At 40.4% G+C, this 22,201-nt stretch overlaps 1 pseudogene; it reads right to left on the bottom strand.

Annotated features, from left to right (window-relative positions):
• Positions 1 to 6,930: 6,930 nt before the first annotated feature.
• The window catches only part of LOC109996737 (NLR family CARD domain-containing protein 3-like), a 31,358-nt pseudogene continuing 16,087 nt past the window's right edge, over positions 6,931 to 22,201 (bottom strand).

Here is a 22,201-nt window from a genome sequence, read left to right as displayed (position 1 = left end):
GTTAGCATAGCATCCAAGCAATATGGCGGACGTTAAGTTTGGATTCTGGGAGTGCGTTCCCACCCACTGATCTGTGATTGGTCTGTAGCTTCAGTGGTCGAAAATATGAGGAACTAGCGTTGTAGTTTCACCCTGCTAACCGCAACAGCTTCCAGTGACGCAAAATGACGATATTTGCATCACTGGAAGCTCCCTTTCATACTCAGAAATACAAAGATTTCCCATCTCAGGGGAAAATGAGGGAGAGATGCACGACCCTTCAAAAATACGACCAGTTTACTACTGATACAATGCTTAATGCAAATGGGTGAAGTATCCCCTTAAGTCTTTGAACCTAACCTGTCTGGGATCAGGTTTTCTTCAATGACCCCTGAGTTCTCTCCGTCTTCCCATTTTTACAAAACCTGAAACGGCATTTTGTTTTGTTTTTTATCAATTTTTTATTATTGATTTTCATGTTCAGGCAGCATATACATTTATATATCACATGTCTGAGGAATCAACATTATGAATTTATCAAACATGTCGTTAATAGGCAAAACATAATCTGGATTTCTGTCATCAGTTATCATGTGGGTATATTAATGTATAGCTGCACATTGTCAATCCCTCCCTATTTCCCATGGTGACCAAACCTCCCCCCTCCCCCGCAAGCTCTAACTATAACACAAATTCAGGAAAATATGTCTGAATTCGATTAACTTAGTTGGCAAGTCACACTCTCCTGACTACATTATTTTACACACTGCATACTTGATATTATTGCATTTGTATATGGATGCATGTATCCGCATACACATGCACATACATGTTCATACACACAAAACACATTTCTCTACACATTCCAAATAAATGACACATATGTTAACACAGGTAACAGTTGTGAATTGAGGTGTATTAAGTCAAGATTAATTTGGGAAATGTAGAAAACACCAATTATAAAGGGGCAATTCATCACATTAACATTCACTTGTTTCTCAGTAGTACACAGTTCTTTTACTTATTGGTAGTTAATAATGCTTCAATTATAAACGTTTTATTTCCTCATTCATTCATTCAGTCCCATCACATTAGTGGAGATCCATGTTTGTTTGTGTAAAAATCCAGGTTGTTTTATACAATCTGTTGGGCAAAGCTACTTTATAACAGTAACAAAAGGAGCACACTCGAACAGTAAAAACCTTTCAGGTGCAAGTCCACAAAAAGAATTGGAACAAAATAGAAAAGAGAGCATTTACAGCAGCACATTGCCGTCCAGAGAAAAGTCTCAGTGTCCACTTTTTATCCCATGTGCTCCTTGTTGAAAATCTTTCCACTTTTCAGCAGGGTGCTGTTCAAGTTACCAGTGCTCTTTTTAACCAGCATATCAAATGGTAGAAGTGTATGTTTGACTCCCACATATTATGTTGTGTACCCACATCCTCTTCCCTCTGTGTCTGATCAAGGCCATGATAATGGGGCCGTAAATATTATTAAGCTCATCATCCAGACAAAGTAGAAGACCCTGTTTGATGCTCATAGCGAAGGAAAAAAATGATCTCAAATATAACACATACAGTGAAAAGCAACTGAGCAGTATCGGTCATACAGCAGCTGTTTGAACATATTTACATGATCAACAAAGTCCTGGAGAAGAACATACTGGTGAGAATGTTCCTGAATATTTCCTGTTGCGTTCACATATCAGCTCACCCTGACTTCTGATGGACATTTCACTCACATCTAGATAAAGTCAGGGTGTAAATGTCCGGATATTTTTGGAGTGATTGTGTTAAAGAGGCTATAAAGTGAGTATTATTTAAAATATATATATTTTGCTAAGTAACAGTACAACAGAAGGAGTTAATCAAGGACAACAAACAAATCAGGATTTGTCAAGACAATTCCTCAACTAACTTGAATAATTCAAGGACAGAAAAATCATCAAGGAAAATTGTTCGCATCGAAGCATCGGACGTCTCTTCCGACTCGGCTTAGCATTACCGTACGGCCCATAAAGTGTCTGCATGCGACCACAACGATCTCCGTGCTCTAATCAAACGGCTGCATTCTGTTTTCTGTTCATCAATATGTTGTTCTCCTCTCTTTTGTGGATGTTGTCATTCCATTGGATTACACATTGATATCAAGACAAATATTCATCGTGTGGCAGACTCTGTTGCTTCGGCCGCTACTTCGTTGTTTATTTATGTCACATCTTACCTCAGGGAAATCCCCTGCCCCCCCTCCCCTCTGACAGGGATAGTCTCCAGCTGTGAGGAGCATACAGAGGAAGCCAACCAAACCGCCCACCATTTCTGTGGTGGGACCTCGACCGTACTGTACAGGGTCTGTAACTCTAATGAAATCCCCCACAGTGACGTAGTCGATTGCGTAGTCAGCACGGGCGGACTTGTAACGCCCCTAAGCGCCACTTGTGAGAACAAGTTGCAACCGCTGATCTAACCACCGGGAGGAGCAGTGATTATGGAAGCTAAAGTGATTACTGCATCTGAAAACAGCTGAGCGTAATACTGTATGCATCAGTCTAGTGCACCTCGGCCTCTCTCTCTCTCTTTCTGTGAGAAATAGTCTACTGTATCAGACTGTTTTTTTCTCCTTATCGCCCCAGTGCTCCTCTGTGAGTGTTTTCTGCCCAGAAAAGTACATGTGAGTAGGTTTTATACAGTATCTGTTCTTAGGTCTAAGATCAATGTAACAATAATTATATTCCCAACTGTTCAGCTGGAGTCCCGAGGCAGCTCTGGGTAAATATTGGGTAAATTTACCCAATATTAAAGTGCATTGATTTTCAAGCGACAATGTCCCATACTATACAAGGTCGTTAATTTATCAATTTATCATGTTATTTATTAGCCTACTTATTCATACAATTTTTATTCTGGGTTTACTGATTTAACCCCCCCACACAGCTAATACATGGCACCGATCAAGAATTATTTGAACCAGACTGAACGCCCTGGCTGCGCATTAGAACTGAAATAGTCCAGCCTCCCGATACTTTACATTCAAATAGATACTCAGAATGGCCCTCACTTATCAAACGTAAGTACGGCAGAAAAATGGGTGTACGGTCATTTCCACGCGAAGTCCGGCACTTATCAATTTGGATGTGAGCGGAGGGTATGCTCAAATCTCACACCAGGTCTCAGTTCGTGAACGCACGTTTTCAACTCAGTGTGGACTTGCGCTACAGCGAATCTGTCTGTGTTGGAGAATAATTAGATCATACTATAACAGTGCTTGTTAAGACAGGCAGATAGAGGTTCACAGATTTACTGTTAGATAAGATATCTAAAATATATTTTATATTACGCTCCACCTCAAACGATCTCTGTAGGCTACATTGCTTTTTAAATAATGTTGAGCAGCGCGAGCTGTCAGGTGATTTCTTTAGTTGTGCATTTTATTTGATCAATTTTTGTGTGTTTAATTGACTTACTTCAAAGATTAAAGATAATAGAGGCTGCTTTCAGTAAATACATGGTAAACGTTCAGCGTACAGGACTATCACTGCAGAAAATACTGAGACAAATTAAAACAGAAAAACAAAAAACATTTACCGGTACTTTAAAAGGACAGAAAAACTTCCAGAGCATAGTAAATACAACTTTTAGCCTCTGAAATATGAAATTTTTAAGAATTCAGAACATTAACATTAGATCATAACTAATCGGTGTGTCCAGAGAGTAAACTAATAAATACACTGATGTGCCGCATGCGTAATTACGCACAGCAGACGCCCTGAGGCCAGGGACTACATGTGACATAATAACGAATTAAGAAATCCGGGGGGCTCTAAGACGAAGTAAGGACCTTCTTTTATGCAAGTGTTAAATTCTTATGTTTGGAAAGAAGGCTAATTGGATGAGAAGTGCACATTGCACAGCGTTTGAACAAACACTTTATTCATGTGATGCAGGACGTTTCAGGTTTCTCTTCTCTTTTAAAGTCTCATAAATGGCGAGCTGCCAGTGCAGCCAACGTTATCCGACACAGATGCAGGTTCACCTGTACCACTTGTGCCTGATATTGAGGCTGAACCGATGAAAGAAGCCACTAGCTCCTGGATCTGGGATTATTTCAGGTGGGGTCTGGCTGGCGTCCTCCAGTCTGGGAGCTGCTTCTTTTAAGACACGCAACACTAGGCTACATTGTAGCGATCGTATGGTCTGACCAGTTTTTTTAAACTGAAAGTATTTTTAAAAATTATTATAGCCTAGATTATGTACGTTACATATCAAATTCAATTTAAATATTAAAAACTCTGCTGGAGTTCAGTTATCCACACCAACGCAGGCGCATTTCTTCTGAAGCTCTTTAATCCTACATTTCAGGCTGCCAAACAACACAACGTTATTGCTCTTTACTTCTCTCTGTTATGGTGTCACTCAGGTCAAATATTAAGTATTTCCATGCCGTAAACTCTGGGGGCGAGTACAGCTGAGCCGTGAATAAATATGGACGTGGTATTTAAATGACGATCGTTTCCAGCAGCCACACTTATCAACACCCAGTCTTGCGTACGCCGTGATCAGCCAGATACGCGTGTTTCATAGGTCCCACGTGGACCCTGTCGTACGATCATTTCTACACCCAAATCTGTGCTGGTTTCTACACCAGATTGATAAGTGAGGGCCAATGCGACTGACAATGGTCGCATATTTTCATCTGTTGAGCCTCTCATTAACATCTGAGTTAAACATTTTATCTGCACCTGATAGACTTAATGATCCAAAACACAGCTCGTAAAGCTCGTCTTTGTTTGGTTCCACGCTGCGCTTGAATAACGTAAACATTTCTTCTGTGTGTTTTTAAAGTTTGAATAAAGTGATTTCAAGTGGAAGTGCTCCAAAAGCGACTCATCCACTGTGGAAGGAATCAAATCATTAGCATTACATTTAGTCTTTTTGTTTAAACTAATGGCCCATTAACTCCTGATAGCTCTCCCTGCCCCCACTCACACATTATCAGCACTTCGACGCGTTTCAGTCTCAGTCTGCTGCTTTCAACACAAGATACACGAGTAAACACAAGCCTGTACAAGAACACTGCTTCATTTTTTCATTAGGTAAAAATGTAATTTGAATTTGATTAGAATCGTGTTTTTGAATACATATCTTCGTTTGGAGTTTTTAAACATTCGTGGGTGTAATCTTTCTAAGATATGAAACAGACCGGAAGAACGTGGCTCGCGAGTCATCTCGCAAGAGGTATGTACTGCTTTATGGCACTAGTTTAGTCCTCGGAGTTAGCCGAGACTGTAAATATTAGGAGTAAGCCCGTCTCTGTACTGCTTGATGCAGGCTAAAAGGAAAAGCACGTTGACGGATGAAGCTAGGAATAAAATAAAGAATTAAGAGAGAGTGAGCGAACAAGAGACCGGACTAGAGTAAATATTGGAGAGGCTTTTACACGTTGGAGAGAGCTTCGGGGAACGGTGGGCTGTAAGTCCGATACAGAGCTGGCACTGCTGCTGGTGAACTGGTGAGTACTATGCTCGTTATAAACTTTGCATCATAGTTATCAGTTGTTTCAACACAAACCCATTCAGTCTGTATCATATAATGACCAGAATGTCAGAATAACTTCACTGTCCCCTGATGATGAGTTAGCGACGTATGCTAACCTTATATGACGGAGTTATTTGGGCAGACTTTGACTGATGCAAGGCGAGAAAAGTTTTCGACACAGTAGCGGGTGTTTGAAAGCCAAGTCAGCTCATTTCTGCAGAAGTTTAGCCCATAGCAGGATAATATAGACAGCATATTGTCCCGGGTTCAGGTTACGATAGCTCCGGCTGATAATTATCTGAGCAGCGCGTATGCAAAGTTTCTCGTGTTGAAACTAACGTTACTGTACATACTCTGCACAGTTGTATCAACCAGCATAATGATTTATGAACTTTATTCCAGCTTTCTAAAAAGGCTATCAGTATCATCTCCAGCAACAAATGCAGCCTACAACCCTGCCAGAATCTTTCAGTCAGACCGCGACAGGTATGTTTTCATGGAGTAACGTTATCTAAAAAAATACTGTCATTGAATGGTAAGATGTAATATTCTACTTGTCTTTTGATTCGGGAATGATGTATTTGCTGTCCAAGGTGTTCAGCTACTGAACGAGGAAGAGGAGGAGGCTGATGTCTTGTAATCCAGGTAAATTTGACTTGCATCTCAAACACACAAATATATATTTTGCAGATCACCTTCCAGTCATGCAAATGCTTGTATTTGTAATTATTTCCATACAAACACATTTCCATTTTTTTTCAAATTGACAATGGCTGCATGATGCATCATTGCTATTTAGGACCATTCCAAAATGTATTTGAAATGGCACACTGCATTTATATTTTGACTCGTTGTATGTCTCCAGCTGATTTTCAACATGAGGACTCTGCTCACCTTTATGTTATTTGGTGCAGTATGAAGTGGAAGTGAGAAGTATGTCACTAACAGAGCAGGTTTTTTTCTGTCTACCTTTTCTACCCAAAAGGGCAACTTCAGATTTGGAGAACTTCTAAAAGCACACCCTTTTGTATGCATGAAGGTAAAACTAAAAATCAGTGAGCAATGCACACATTTACTAATTGTTATAACCATTACCAGAACAGGTCAATTACAGATACTAAATGCAATCACAACAATAGAGTAGAAGGTAAGGATATCTGTTTTATTATGTAAACTGGTCAAAACAAAAGACTTAAAGGAACTCAACATACAAAACTTGTATAAAACTCAACTTGAAATGGCTCAAAAATACCGAACAAAGCCACAACAGGTATGTATGTACAAGTCTGTAACACATTTTTACACAAGGCAACACACCCTGTAGCTAGGATACTGTACTTGAGAAAGCATAGCTGATTTTCCAGACGCTGCAGCTTTGATTCATAACTCTGTTCCCCTCTCCCAAGCAGCCATGCTATCATAACACACACTGTCTATATGCTGCAGGCCTGTAATGCTGCTCCACTCCGGGCTCCTGCTCATCACTGATGGAGAGTTGAAGTTGAATCCTGGAATAAAAGGAAAACCGACATTGAAAAACAAAAACCTCATACACTTATTACATATACACGGTCGCAGACTAGTTATAATATTGCCCAAAACAAGTTGGTATTATGATCCTTCTCACGTCTAATGGAAAAGCAACTATTAGATGACATAATGAACATCCTTGCAGATTATGTATAACAGATTTAGACATAACGTGAGGCTGCATCATTTCCGGTTCATCGTTGTCTCATGTTTAGCAGCTTTACCGGGAGCAGAAAGTCACCACAAGTTATGTCTCAGGTTTGCAAACAAATAAATAAATATATCCATATTACGTTGTCTCCAAAGATTTTATACACTTACAAACCGATAACTAGCATGTATACATATAGCTATTTAGCTACGGCCCATAGATATCATGGTAACAGTTATATACTCATACTAAACAACGGACTGCAGAAATCCAGGTTTTATCAAAATATGGTAATATTACTGTACCTTTTGAGTCGACATGGTTCTTTATCTTCTCACGGTGTCTGTTACAGGGATAGATGTTTGAACACATCTCTCTGAAGATCAGGTGTTTCTAATCACTGCAAACTTTACAATTCTATAAAGACTCCATAAAATATCACAAAATGCTTTACATGTTACCAAAAGAAAGGTTTTTGTTTCATGAAGTAAAGATGCTGTGAGCGCTAAAATTACAACTATGGAATTTTTTTTCAAATTCAGAAAAAATTTTCAAGGTCGGCGAGGGGAAGCATTAACAACACGTAGCGACTGTTGATCTGATATGTAAAGGTTTATGTAAAGAATAAAACTGAGAAACTGACTTAAGAGTCTCCAGTCTGCAGCTTGGACTCTGCAGATAATCACACAGCTGCTCCGTATCTGAATCCTGCAGCTTGTTTCTGCTCAGGTCCAGCTCTCTGAAGTCTGAGGGTTAGACTATAGAGCTGAGGCCAGAGAAGAACAGCTGATCTTTGACAAACTGCAGTCACTCAATCTGAATAAAGAATAAATGATGAAGAAATGATAATTTATAATCCACTCAGATGTGTTCAGGTCAGCTCTGTGATATTAGAAACTAAAATGTGATCATTATTTCATTATATTAGCAGAACCAGAGGATTTATATACCGATTTGTATCTTCGTTAGGTTTGTAAAACTTTATATAACATTAAAATTAGAAAATAATTTCACATCAAATCTCTACATTATTCAGCCACTTGAAAGAGAATAAGTCTCCTAAAGATTTAATTCATCAATATTTAAATTCAGGCAAATACTGAAAAAATATACAACTTTAATCAAGGCGTTGGATCCAAATTATACAAGTGAATGACACAGTCAGTGATCTGACCTCAGAGTCTCCAGTCTGCAGTTTGGACTCTGCAGATAATCACACAGCAGCCTCACTCCTGAATCCTGCAGCTTGTTGTTGTTACTCAGGTCCAGCTCTCTGAGATGGGAGGGGTTGGACTTCAGAGCTGAGGCCAGAGAAGAACAGCTGATCTCTGACAAACTGCAGCCACTCAATCTGAATAAAGAATGAATGAAGAGAGGATCATTCATAAGCCAGTCAGATGTGTTCAGGTTTAAATGTGTTACATACTTTGTCCTAATATTTTATCTGTTCTTTAACATCTTTAGATCTGATTGGATCAAAGCGCAACTAAGATCCGTTTCTCCAATTTCTGCCACTCTAACGATTTATAAGTGACGGGAGCATCTTCTAGGATAGGATAGGATAGAATTGGATAAAACTTTATAGATCCCCCGAGGGGAAATTTGGGCGTTGCAGCAGCACAGACAATTAAGAAGGTCATACAAAAAATACAAATTTAAACAGAATAGATAAGATAAGATAGATAAAAATAGTGGGTATATACAAGTACAAAAATCAATGATGAGTGCAGTTATATGGTAATTTCCAGAACAACATTAGACTCCATCATGAAGGCTGCTGCTCTCCATCTATGTGCTGATATCGTGAGACAGTTTTCACCTTAACTACAAATATGACGTTGTAATATCCGATATTACGATATTATCACGATATTTGATGAGGAAAGGGGTACCACCGAACCAGACCATCTTTGTTGCTGGTGGAGAGCCCATTCCACAGCTGGCAGAAAAGCCACTCAAGAGCCAGGGGAGGCTACATACTGCAGACTTGTCCGACAGACACATGGGGAGGCTAGCCAAGCAACAACTTGCAGAGGGCCTGGCAAAGATCGATAAATGCCATCTGCCAAGGAAATACAAAGTGTGGTGCTACCAACACACACTGTACCATCAAGTGTTGTGGCCACTGAAGGTCAGCGAGATTCCATCATCAGAGGTTAGCAGGATGGACAGCCTTGCTAACAACTACATCCGAAAGTGGTTGGGCTTGCCCCACTGCTTCTCAGATGCTGGCCTCTTTCGCCGAAACTTGCTGGAGCTACCAATGAAGTCCATCAGTCTTGGGTACAAGCAAGAGAAGGCACGCCTTGTACTGGAGCTGAAGGAGTCCACTGACCACCTGGTAAGAAGTGCAAGACTACAACTACTATCTGCACAGGCAGGAAGTGGCAGGCACAGGCTCAGGTAGACCACTCAATCTCCAGCCTTCAACACAGGGAAGTAATGGGGGCAGTCCAGACTGGTCACAATGGGCTAGGCTGGGGAGCGCCGCTGCAGTTCTGGTCTAAGGCCACTAAAAAACAACGCAAGACCATGGTTGTGGTTGAAGTCACCAGGATCGAACAGGAGCGCTTTCACATAAAAGCAGTGTCTCAAGGCCGTCAAGGAGCATGGACCTGGTGGGATGCTACTATGAACAGGCGCACAAGCTGGGCAGACATCTGAAGGACGCCACAAGCCAGACTCAGCTTCCTGTTAAGGGCCACCTACGACACCCTCCCATGCCCCCAGAACCTTACTCTGTGGTTTGGGAGTGAAGTCAGTTGCCCCCTATGCACCAACAGTAAGGTGAGTCACCAGCACATGTTATTGGGGTGCAAGGTGGCACTGACCCAGGGTCGCTTCAGGTGGCGCCATGATCAAGTCCTTGCCAAGCTGGCTGAGATCTTGGAGAGAAACTGTAGTCTAGAAACATCAAAGTCTACCTTAACTGCATTTGTCAAGCCAGGCAACACTCTCCAAGCACCTTGGAACGCCAGGAACACCATACTTAGACCTGGAAAAGAATGGCAGATGATGGTAGACCTCAGAAAGCAGCTGGTCTTCTCAAGAGCGATCACAATAACTACTCTCCGGCCCAACATCGTAGTGTGGTCCACTGAGGAGAAAAGGGTCCTCATCATTGAGCTTACCATCCCCTGGGAAGAAGGCATGACAGCAGCCCATGAAAGGAAACATCTGAAGTACTCCGAGCTGGCAGCGGAGTGCCGCTAGGCAGGCTGGAAGGCTAGGGTCTATCCTGTGGAGGTCGGATGCAGGGGCTTTGTCAGCAGTGCGGTTGTCCAACTTCTCCGCGGTGCTGGCACCACAGGATCTAACCTGCGCAAAGTATTGAGAGAGTTAGGTGAAGAAGCAGAAAAATCCAGCTACTGGCTTTGGCTCCGGAGGAAGGACATCAGTTGGGGGCTAACACCCCGATAGAGGGAGCAGCAGGAGGTGGCGGGAAGACGTCCCCAACAAGCCACTGCCCCCCCGCCAGGAGATGTACTGGCTTAGGGGGCGAAACATCAGTGAACAGCGGCTTCCAGCTGACGCCCCTGCAGCTGACCAAATGGCACCGTAGGAGGTGCGACAGGCTGGAAAAAGCCAAGCAGAAACAACATCTCACCTGTACAACCATCTATCCAATTAGGCACTCTACATAAAGTTCAGACACTTGGTAGGATAGACAGCAAATGACATCTCAAATTTTAATAGAGGATAATACTGAAAACATTTGTTGATACTGTTCAGCAACAATCAAAGGATGAGAATTTAATTAATACAAAAGAAATGATAGTTATAGACTAAAATAAAAAAAACACTGTCAGTATTGTATACACAGATCTATAAGGTACAGTCAGTGATCTGACCTCAGAGTCTCCAGTCGACAGTTTGGACTCTCCAGTCCAGCAGACAGCTTCACTCCTGAATTCTGCAGCTTGTTGTTACTCAGGTCCAGCTCTCTCAGGTGGGAGGGGTCGGACTTCAGAGCTGAGGCCACGACTTCACAGTGAGTCTCAGAGGGACCACAGCCAGAAAGTCTATTGTGATACAGATCACAAAAGTATTCATTATTAAAGAGGACATATGACAAACATCTTTCATTTGATGTTGAAACAATTTGACGTGTCATGTTTTAGACTTAATTTTCTATAATTTACATATATACATATTACATATATAGAATCTATATTTTTTTGATTGTTTTTTTAACTCATCACTTGTTTTTAAGCCTACAAACAAGCTGTCAATCACTTACTAAATCTTTCAAATGTGTAATCTAAAACTGTAGTTTTATTTAGGCCGAGCTCATTTCCAAAGTCAGTTAGCCTGCTCTGTTCAGATATCTATCTCTGTATTAGAAAACCATTTTAAAACTCATTAAAATAAAACTAATGAGGATGGTCTCATTCTTATGCTGTTTGTATACACAGCACAATATATAGTACAGCGACTACTTCCTATGGGTCAAAAGATTAAAAAAACCAGCACAGAAACAAAATGTTCAGGTAAAAAAAATCTTAAAAAGCTGAAGGATTTCCTCATGTCAGAAAAGTTATTCTGTGATCTACCTGCTGAGTGTTTTAAGAGATGATGCTTGTGATTGATTTGTCATACCTGCAGAAGGCTGGGAGGGGGTGCTCTCAGTGATATCTCTTTTTAAATCTGTCCTAACAATAAGTGGCCTTTTCCTGGACATAAACAAGAAGAACACTATGATGAACAGTGAGAATGTTGTTTTGTTTTTATTAAAAGTTTATTAAGTTATTTATATTGCTCATCACATCTGGACTTACACAGCCTTCCTGCAGTTCCTCACAGCTTGAATCAGTCTCCGTTGTCCCTGTTCTGATTCAATTCAATTTTCAATTCAATTCAATTTATTTTTGTATAGCGTCAACTCAAAACAAGTGTTATCTCAAGACACTTTACAAAAAGCAGGTAAAATACCTTACTCTTTGTCTGTTAACATTACGAAAGAGCAGGTAAAAAGACCTTAGTCATTGTTATGTTCTGGCAGGCCATCAACCAATGATCTTGAGGAGCCTAAGAGAGCTCAAGAGCTCTCAGGAAAGTAGGTGGTTAGTGACTGAGATTTACAAATAGATACATGCAGTAATATGATGTACTGTATATGCACAGAGATAGAGAGAGAGAGAGAGAGGAGCTCAAAGTGCCAGTTCCCCCGGTAGTCTAAGCCTATAGCAGCATAACTAAGAGCTGGTCTACACCCAGCACTAACGATAAGATTTATCAAAAAGGAAAGTTTTAAGTCTATTCTTAAAAATACAGACTGTGTCTGCCTCCCGGACCCCGGGTGGAAGGCGGTTCCAGAGGAGAGGAGCCCGATAGCTGAAGGCTTTACCCCCCATAGTACACTTAGAGACTGTAGGTACCACCAGCAGGCCTGCACTCCGGGACCGCAATGCTCTCGAGGGACAGTACGGCACTAGTAGCTCCTTCAGATAAGATAGTGATTCCTAACAGTGGTGCTAGATGCCAGGCTGATGTCACTAAGGACAGTCAAATCACTAGAAAAAGTCTCTCTGAGGTTCTTAGGGCCTAGCACAATAACTTCAGTCTTGTCTGAGTTAAGTAGCAAAAAATTTCTGGTCATCCAGGTCCTAACGTCCTTAAGGCACGTTTCTAGCTGACATAGCTGACTGGTGCCATCGGGCTTCATTGATACATAAAGCTGAGTATCATCTGCATAACAATGAAACTGTATGGAGCGTTTCCTCATAATATTTCCCAGAGGAAGCATATATAATGTAAAGAGAATTGGTCCAAGCACTGAACCTTGTGGGACTCCATGGCAAACTTTAGTGTGCATAGAGGACTCATCATTAACGTGTACAAACTGAGATCGAACTGATAAGTAGGATTCAAACCAATTTAGAGCAGTCCCTGTAATTCCAAGCAAATGCTTCAGTCTGTACAACAGGATCCGACTGTCAATGGTGTCAAAAGCAGCACTAAGATCTAACAAGACGAGCACAGAGAGAGGTCCCCTGTCTGAAGCTAGAAGTAGATCGTTTGTAACTTTAACTAGTGCAGTCTCAGTGCTATGGTGGACTCTAAATCCTGACTGAAACTCCTCAAGTAAACTGTTGTCATGGAGAAAGTCACACAGCTGATTAGCTACCACCTTCTCCAGGATCTTCAAGATAAAAGGAAGGTTGGATATAGGCCTATAGTTAGCTAGAGTTCCTGAATCTAGAGTAGGCTTTTTAAGTAGAGGTTTGATTACTGCTACTTTAAATGCCTGTGGTACATAGCCTGCCAGTAAAGATGAATTGATCATAACTAATATAGAGTTGCTAACTAAGGGAAAGACTTCCTTAAACAGTCTGGTTGGGATTGGGTCCAAAAGACAGGTTGACCGTTTCGACGCAGAAAAAATGGAATATAGCTCTGAAAGGTCGATTGGAGAAAAACAGCCGAGACTAATATCTGGTCCTGGAACTGTCTCTGCCGTATCAGACGTATCCGCACCAGGTAAGGGCAGGAGGTTACCAATTTTGTCTCTGATGTCTAGAATTTTGTTCTAGCATTACTGCTGAGGGCTAGAGGAATACAAAGCTCAATGGAGCCATGACTCTCTGTCAGCCTGGCTACAGTGCTGAAAAGGTATCTAGGATTGCCTTTGCTTTCCTCGATTAGAGAGGAGTAGTAGGCAGCTCGAGCGTGATGTAGAGCCTTCATATATCTTCTATGACTATTCTGCCAGAAAAAACGAGTTTCTACCGTTTTGGTCGAGCGCCATATTCTTTCAAAATTCCACGACGATTGTTTTAGAGTATGGGTTTCTGAGTTGAACCATGGAGCCACTCTCCGCCGCTTGACAACCCTCCGTTCCAGGGGAGCAATTGAATCAAGAGTAACTCTAATCAAAATGCTGATCTGATATCAGATCATTCACTAAAAGAGATTTGGATGCTAAGGATCTAATGTTCAAAAGTCCGCAGTGAATCTTCAGATTTTTTTGCAAAATCGTATTCGTAGTTTTGATTCTAATGAGATTTTGACGATTTACGCCGTTTGGATGACTTATAAAAACGGGTCTGGGCCAGGGGACAGACACAGTACCTATAGTATAACTACAGTTCGATTCAGAATTACAGCTATAGTGACTGGGAGACAGATCTAAGGGAGGCGCAGAGAAGCGTGTAAGACTACAGCTCTGCCTCCTGGTCTGAACTCTGTCTTGTTGTCAAGGTAAGGCAAGAGAGAGCAGGAGAGGGAGAGACAGAAAAAGAAGCCATTGTAAAGCTAACTGCTAAGCTAAGCTAAGAGTAGGTACACAGTAACACAGTACAGAGGAGAACAGAGCAGAAAATGATGCAATACGCTCACCCGTAGTTCGCTGCTCAGGTGCTGCTCGCTGCTCTGCTCAGGTGCTGCTCGCTGCTCTGTGTGTATACTGTAGGCTTTATACCTTCTGATGTGTTGTACTTCTTCAGGTCAAGCTCATCCAGAACCTCCTCTGACATCTGCAGCATGTAGGCCAGAGCAGAGCAGTGGATCTCAGAGAGTCTCTTCTTTGATCTGTTCACTGACTTCAGGAACTCTTGGATCTCCTGATGGACTGAGAGGTCGTTCATCTTGATCAGGCAGTGGAAGATGTTGATGCTTCTGTCAGGAGAGGTTTCATCACTCTTCATGTTCTTCAGGTTGTCAATGACTCTCTGGATCATTTCTGGACTGTTGTCCTTCTGACCCAGTAGGCTTCCTAAGATTCTCTGTTTGGACTCCAGAGAAAGTCCATGAAGGAAGCGAACAAACAGGTCCAGGTTACTATTTTTACTTCTAAGGGATTTCATCATTGCTTCGTTTAGGAGGGCAGCCAGGCTTAAGTCTACATTTTTTCTTGCCAGAAAAGCCTCCAGTGTCTTTCTGTTCCAGTCTGTGTAACAGTGGTACATGTAGACTGCAGCCAGGAACTCCTGAACGCTCAGATGAACAAAGCAGTAGACCGTTTTCTGGAAGATCACACACTCTGTTTTGAAGATCTCTGTACAAACACCTGAGTACACCGAGGTCTCTGTGACATCCAGACCACACCGCTCCAGGTCTTCTTGGTAGAACATGATGTTTCCATTCTCCAGATGTTCAAACGCCAGCCTCCCCAGCTTCAGAAGAAGTTCCCTGTCGGGCCTTCATCAGCTCCTGAGGACTCCTCTGATCCCCCCTCACCATACTTACTATACTACGTGCTTCTTCCTCTTTGTCTGAACCAGCAGGAAGTGTGAGTACATGTCAGTCAGGGTCTTGGGAAGCTCTCCTCTCTGCTCTGTGCTCATCATGTGCTCCAGAACTGTGGCAGTGATCCAGCAGAAGACCGGGATCAGACACATGATGTGGAGGCTCCTGGATTTCTTGATGTGTGAGATGATTCTGCTGGACAGACATTCATCATCACTGAACCTCCTCCTGAAGTACTCCTCCTTCTGGGCGTCAGTGAAGCCTTGTACTTCTGTTACCCTGTCAACACATGAAGGAGGGATCTGATTGGCTGCTGCAGGTCGAGAAGTTATCCAGATGAGAGCTGAGGGAAGCAGATTCCCCTTGATGAGGTTTGTCAACAGTGTGTTTAACGATGACTTCTTTGTGACATCAGACACAACCTTCCTGTTTTTGAAGTCCAATGACAGTCTGTTTTCATCCAGGCCGTCAAAGATGAACAACAGTTTACAGACAGCGAGCGTCTCTGCTGTGACCTTCTGTACCGCTTATCTCTGATCAAGTTCAGCTCCCTGAATGAAAGCAGGATCAGCAGACCAAGGTCTTGGTTCTCTGAGCCCTCTGCCTAGTCCAGAGTGAACTTCTGCACTGAGAAGGTTTTTCCAACACCAGCGACGCCGTTTGTCAGAACCACTCTGATGTGGTTCTGTTGGTTGGGTTGAGCTTCTGTCTTTTGTTTCTGTTGGTCGGGTAAGGCTTTAAAGAGGTCATGACACTTGATTAGTGTGTCATGGAGGGTCTCCATCTTGGAAGCTTTCTCAATCTGTCTCACCTCAATTTGGGTGTTCACCTCTTCACTCTGTCCCTCTGTGATGTAGAGCTCAGTGTAGATCCTGTTGAGGAGGGTTCTACTACGTGTTTCTCCACTTCCTTGAGTCACACGTTCACATCTCCTGTTCTTCTAAAACCTCCTGCATACCTCTATCTACTGAAAGAGATAATGATAGAATCTGATTATTATTTTCAAATGTTATTGTAAAATAAGAAAAAAGGACTTTCTTTCACTTAGAAAGGAATTTCTAAGTGTTTAATGGAAAGCTTGGCGTCTGTGCAGTACAATAAAAGTCATGTTTTAGGAGGAGATCACAGAAGCAGAAAGGTGTACAGTCTTACTTTGTTCAGTGCTGCTCTGACTGACTGTCTACAGTCCAGGTCCTGTTCTGTATCTTTCTCCACACTGAGGACAGGACGAGTCTCCTGATGAACCAGACTTGTCCCAGTATGAGATGATGCACTGTCTGCAGAACCAGTGTCCACAGCTGGTAGAGATGGGATCCTTCAGGACGTCCTGACACACAGGACAGGACGGCCAACTCTCCACAGAAACATTTCTCCTCTTCCACCCTCTGTGAAGACATTTCTTTAGAACTAAAGTGATCGTTGACTGATGTTGAAAACATGAATAGGGTTAGGGTTAGATACACGTGTTATTATACGTTACATTAACGCTCACTGGACTCTGAATACTATGGGGCGCCGATTGTAAAGTTGCGCACACTACAAATAACAGCAACATTTTTCCACATTTAGCCCTAAAACATCCCCTTAAATTGGTGTGAATTTTTAAAAGTCACTTTTTATCCCGATTTGGAGAATTTTTTGTGAACTTTGTCATATTTAGTTTTTGTGAATATTAATTTAAGATAATTTCATTGGTAAATATGAATGTTAAATATGATATCTAAATGTTTAATGTCATGTATAAATGTTAAAAATACATGTTTTGATTCTAAATAATTAGCTGTAAATATGTAGCTGTGTTTGTAAATATTTAGCTTAGATACTAAATATTTAGTTTAGATTGTCTTTCAGCCAGTTCTAGTTGTTGTAGTTTACCGCCTTCCTGGCCCATATTCTGAATTTCTATCTGAATTTGCAGAATTTCTATTTCAATATCCATGTGGATGCTGATAATGATAGCCTTAGCACAGCTTTCATCTCTCTCTCTCTCTCTCTGTGAGATTATATTACTGCATGTATCTTTCTGTAAATCTCAGTTATGAGTACTTTTTACCTGCTCTTTTGTGATATTACAAAGCAAAGAGTAAGGTCTTTCACCTGCTTTTTGTAAAGTGTCTCAAGATTGATACTTGTTATGAATTGGCGCAATACAAATAAAGATTGATTGAGACCCCCTTATATGGAGGATTAAAAGTGCCAAAATGAAATATATAAATATATAATTAATTAAATCATTAAATGTGTCATCAATTATTTAATATTGGAAATAAATCAACAAATATATAAATAAATATATAATTATTTAATTAATTAAATGCATGTGTTATTAAATAATTAAATAATTATTTAAATGTGTCATTAATTATTTAAAATTGGTAATATATAAATAAATAAATAATTTATGAAATACATAAATAAATAAAAAATGTTACATTCTATGTAAAAACACATCTATTTATTCCACTATTTATTTCATTATTTCTTGTTTCCTGCTCCAGCAGTGCATCATGAAATAATTTTATCTGTCATCCTCTCCCATCAAAGTCACAAACCATTGCTTTGGTCTGCAGGGTTGCTCACACACCCACACACCCACACACACACACACACACACACACACACACACACACACACACTCTGTCCCACTGTGTTCACTCTCGCTCTCATCGCTCCCCAATATTAAAAACACATTGAATTAAACACCTGTTGTTGTAATAATGATAACAATAATAAACGTAGGCCTATTTATCGTTATATGGCACTTTTCAAAACAAAGTTTTTCACAAGGTCAAAATATGTACAGTACGATTCAACATTAAAATCAAGCAATATTATCAACATTTTTAAATAACAGAGAAAATACAGGCCACATCTTTAACTAAACTAAACTAAAGCTCGTCAAACTTCTCCTCCGACGTCTCCTATTCCTCACACACGTCCTTCGCCCCACTGTGTTCTCTCTCACTGTCATCGCTCCCCTGCTCCTCCCAGAGCGCGCATTTAAAGGGACAGGCGAACAATTAGAGCTGCGCTCTGAATACTAGACCCTGAATATAAGACGACCCGACTTTTTCGGACCTATTTCGATGGGGAAAAAGGCCGTCTTATATTCGGACCAATACGGTATTTTAAACTGGGATTTCCTTTTTCTCTGGTCCCTCGTCTCTCCCCCAGCTTGTCTCCTCCGGTGCGCTCCTCTCCATAATGCGCTCGTCTCCTCTCTCTGAAGCCCGCTGCTACTCTGTAGGATGCTTTGATTGGGGCCCCTCACCAATAAAATACTATTTTATATTTTATAAGCAGTTTGCCACCACACTGTACTTTTACTCTCCAAAGGCATATGAGTATGTGCGTGACAACTTTAACAAAGCTTTACCACACAGTCACACCATCCACACAGCTGATCCAGGATTTACTGTAGCATCTTTTACAGCACTAAAAGGTCATGTACAGGCAAACAGAGAGAAGGGAAAAGAAACAATCTGTGCTCTCAAATAACAAAGCAGTCTCAAATCTTTTTGAGGAATTACAGCTAATTTTGTTTTACTTTGCATACAGTACATCCTCTGATAAATAAAGTGAAGTACTTTGATTGCATTTCTGTGCTGTTCCTGTAGGTGACCATGATGCAGCCAGACTGAAGCAGCAGGTTGTGAAGGTGGACGCCATCTTGTCTTTGCAGTGCTGATTCTGAAGAGAACGCCTTCACATAGGACTCAAAGGTAAAATGATCTCTCATATAAATGGACCGTGTTATTGTAACCGCTATCGGCATCAAAGTAATTTTAGTAACAATTTATAATCCTTCCTAAAATGTAAGGAAGACTAGCAGAAGATTTTAACAACCTCTATGGTTCTGCAAGAAGTTCATGTTTAAATTGTTCTTCTTTCTGTCTTCAAGGAAATCAATGCCCAAAGGAAACAGCAGTCCAGACTCTGATTCCAGCTCCGGTGAGGTTCTGCACACAAATTGGCTGTCTGATTATATGAGAATATTTAACATTAGTTTAATTTATCAGGCTGGCCCATGTGATGACAGTTTAAAATAATCTTCAATAGAAAGTGGCAGGAACACTTTTGTCTTAAAACATAAATTCATAAAGCTGATCATATTATTGAATTCATCATGTCTTATTATGTATTTTGTTTTTCCTCATAAATAGTTCTCCTGTCATAAAAACAAACTTTAGAACCTGAAGTTTAGCAGAACCTGAGGACAGATCTGATTTCAGGTCTGAGGCATAAACATCACAGTAAAATTCATTATACTTTACATTTAACTCCATGGTTGTTTTTCTTAATTACAGAAGATGCTCTCAGATTCAGATCCATCAGCAACCCCTGACAACATGGAGGACTCGTCCCCTGAACATTTCCTGTCCCCTCTCGATGGAGTTCTTCTCTTCAGTTATTAACTCTTGAAAACAGCAGCACAACATGCCAGACTGTTTGACAAGTCTGTGATTGAATAAATGGAAATGGAATCTCACATGTATCTTGCTATGCTTATTGGCTTTAAATGTTTAATATTAAATAAGTTTGAAGGCCATTTATCTCAGACAAGACCAGCTGAGCTCATCTGTTAGCTTTGCTGTTGTCTTAGCTGTTGTTGGTCAAGAAGAAATTAATGTCAGTTCAAGGACTTTTCAAATGTGAGCTATAAACTTAACTGCTAAATTATTTTACTGTGACCAACACGTTGTTGTACTCCAGTTAATCAGAGACAGTCATATCAGATTTTTAAAAAGTTTATTTAAACATTTTATGAAAAGAAATCTTCAATAAACAACCCCTGGTTTCATTAACCATGTGAAAAATAAGTAAGGGAGACCATCAGGTTGAACTGCTGGGACATAGGAGAAAGTATAAAAAATAATTTAACAAAGAAATCCACACAAAAATCAAATGAAGTATAAAGATCCTGGATGATTTTTTGACTGTTAAAATATGATGGAAAAGCAAATCCAACACAACCCTCCAGCATCTGGCCTTTCAAACACAGGGCAACATCATGTTAAGAAAAATAAATTAAATATTGACCTGGATCTCTGTGTTTTATCTGAGGATGACTATGGTAGCCTTCTCACTGTTCACTGTCACAAAGCACCAGACTCTGTCCACCTTCTTCAGACGTCGATCAGCTCCTCTGGGTGATGGCAGAGAGGACTCTTCATCTGGGAGAGCTGCTGGTGTAAGGTCATTTCTACCACAGTGGATGAGCAGGGCATCTGGCACAGGTGAAAAAAGGAGGAGGTTCCTTCAAACTATGTGACCCCAGCCTGACCTCTGTAACAGGTGTACAGATGAAGGTTGAAATTATTATTTTTAGGTTCTGTTGATTGTAAAATGGAAAAGAAAACATCACCTTTCTATTTAACATTTAGCTGGTGTATGACTCAGTGTGATTTTTATTTTTATAAGACTGTATTGTTACCAATAGCTTGTTTTGACAATCCTCTTATGAAACTTAAATAAAAATCACAAGATATAAAACTTTTAACAGATGATTTTAACTTACACTTCACCTCTGGAAGATGTCAGACCTGCTGCTTTTATCTCTTCTTTGCCTAAATGAAGATACAAAAAACAATTGATTTACTGTTCATTTAAATATATTAGAAAAGCAGACATGAATCACATTGCAGACTATCAGTTTCTAACAAAATACAACATATCTTACCACCTGTAGCCTACGGTCTGTGGTGCTAGCCTAGCATAAATATAGCTTAAATATAGAACGATTTCGGCAAAAACAGAGGGCCCAGCAGCCCACGTATTTTCAATAATGATCAAAATAACTGGATTTTTGAAAACACAGTGTGTTTAAATATTAGACTTTGAATACGGTGGTTTGTTGTACTTACACATTTCTTCATCGTAGACCGGCAGAGAGCTTTCGGCGTAGCTGGGCTGCGTAAGTCATCAGGGCAGTACGCTAAGTGGGCGGGGCGTGTTACCAGGGCTCCTGCCCCCGGACCCTACTGCGCAGACTCTGGCTCCAAATGACGTCAAAATCGCAAGATGGAAGCGCACCTAAGCGGCGTATTTTGGCTTCAAGAACGTTGAGTGGGAACAGCTACAGTGCGCGCCCACTGTTCTAGAGCATCATGTCCGGTGTGGGCTACCAGCTCATGCAGATCCTCTGTGATTGCTGCCATGTTTGTTTGTTTGTTTGTTTGTTTGGCGGGAAAGCGCCTAGTCTGGCAACCCTGCAGACCAAAGCAATGGTTTGTGACTCCAGCGTTAATCCCGCCCACTGAGTTTGATAGGAGAGGATGACAGATAAAGTTATTTAATGATGCATGAAATAATTAAATAAATAGTGGAATAAATAGATATGTTTTTACATAGAATAAATGAACATTTTTAAATAATTATTTAAACATTTATTTAATTATTTATGTATTCCATAAATTATTCATATATTACCAATTTTAAATAATTAATGACACATTTAAATAATCATTTAATTATTTAATAACACATGCATTTAATTAATTAAATAATTACATATTTATTTATATATTTGTTGATTTATTTCCAATATTAAATAATTGATGACACATTTAATGATTTAATTAGTTATATATTTATATATTTCATTTTGGCACTTTTAGTCCTCCATACTTATCAGTTATGGATTAGGGCAATGTCATTTATAGACATGGTGCAGCTTGTCTTCTGGCCCTGACCTGGATTTTTGTTTTCTGACAGTCCTCACCCTGAATGAACACACAAATTATTTTATTTCTGTTTTCTCTCCATGTTTTGAACTGTAATATGTTTCTGATTATTTCCTATTTCCTCACTTTAAAGGAAG

Source organism: Labrus bergylta, chromosome 9 (genome assembly GCF_963930695.1).
Source record: "Labrus bergylta chromosome 9, fLabBer1.1, whole genome shotgun sequence".
In the NCBI taxonomy this organism is placed as follows: domain Eukaryota; kingdom Metazoa; phylum Chordata; class Actinopteri; order Labriformes; family Labridae; genus Labrus; species Labrus bergylta.
This window is presented reverse-complemented; position numbering and strand designations above follow the sequence as displayed.